The sequence below is a fragment of the Mesocricetus auratus genome, unplaced genomic scaffold (assembly GCF_017639785.1).
Source record: "Mesocricetus auratus isolate SY011 unplaced genomic scaffold, BCM_Maur_2.0 Super-Scaffold_100004, whole genome shotgun sequence".
Taxonomy (NCBI): domain Eukaryota; kingdom Metazoa; phylum Chordata; class Mammalia; order Rodentia; family Cricetidae; genus Mesocricetus; species Mesocricetus auratus.
In genome coordinates, this window is record NW_024429189.1 from 5,413,654 (window position 1) to 5,414,426 (window position 773).

Genomic DNA, 773 nt, shown 5'->3' on the forward strand with positions numbered 1-773 from the left:
GCAGCTACAGGACCTGAGGATCCCTAGGCAGGAGCAGCTCCCATGGAATGAAACCAATAAGTGGGCCATTGGGAGGATTTCCTAGACTGAGTCTTGGGAAATATGGGACACTGTAGAAAGACCAAAACTAAGAATAATAGGTATAGAAGAAGGTGAAAAATCCCAGCTCAAATGCACAGAAAACATATGCAGCAAAATCATAGAAGAAAACTTTCCCAACTTAAAGAAGGACATACTTATGAAAGTATAATTATACTTCCAAATGCTAAAGGCTGTTAAGGGTTAATTTCTGTAATTACCTGGTCTTGTACAATTTTAACAAAACTCTTTATTGTGCAAGGCAGTGGGTCTGAAGACCAACCTCTGTTTCTTCTTCTGTAAAGAAAAACTTGTTTTACATGAGGGAGGAGGGTGAGAGAAGAGAGAGTAAAGGAAGGCAGGGAAAGGGAGAGAAACAGATGAGAGAAGAGGGAGAGGGAGAAAGATGAGAGAAAATATCCTAAAACAAAAGTCAGGAGAGGAGGGCTTGGGGAGGGTGGATAGAGTAGGAAGGAACCTATGCTGAAGACGATGGGGACAGATTTGGGGGATCATGGCAAAGGCAGACTAGAGCGTGAGAGCAGAGGGAGGCATCCGCAATCCTTGAGATCTGAGGTGTGGGTGAGGTACTGCCTATGTCCTGGGGATACCTGGCTGAGGACGCCTGTTTCCTGTAGACACACCTGGGCAAATCAGAAGTCTGCCAGCAGTCTTCCCCACCCACAGGTAGTCAG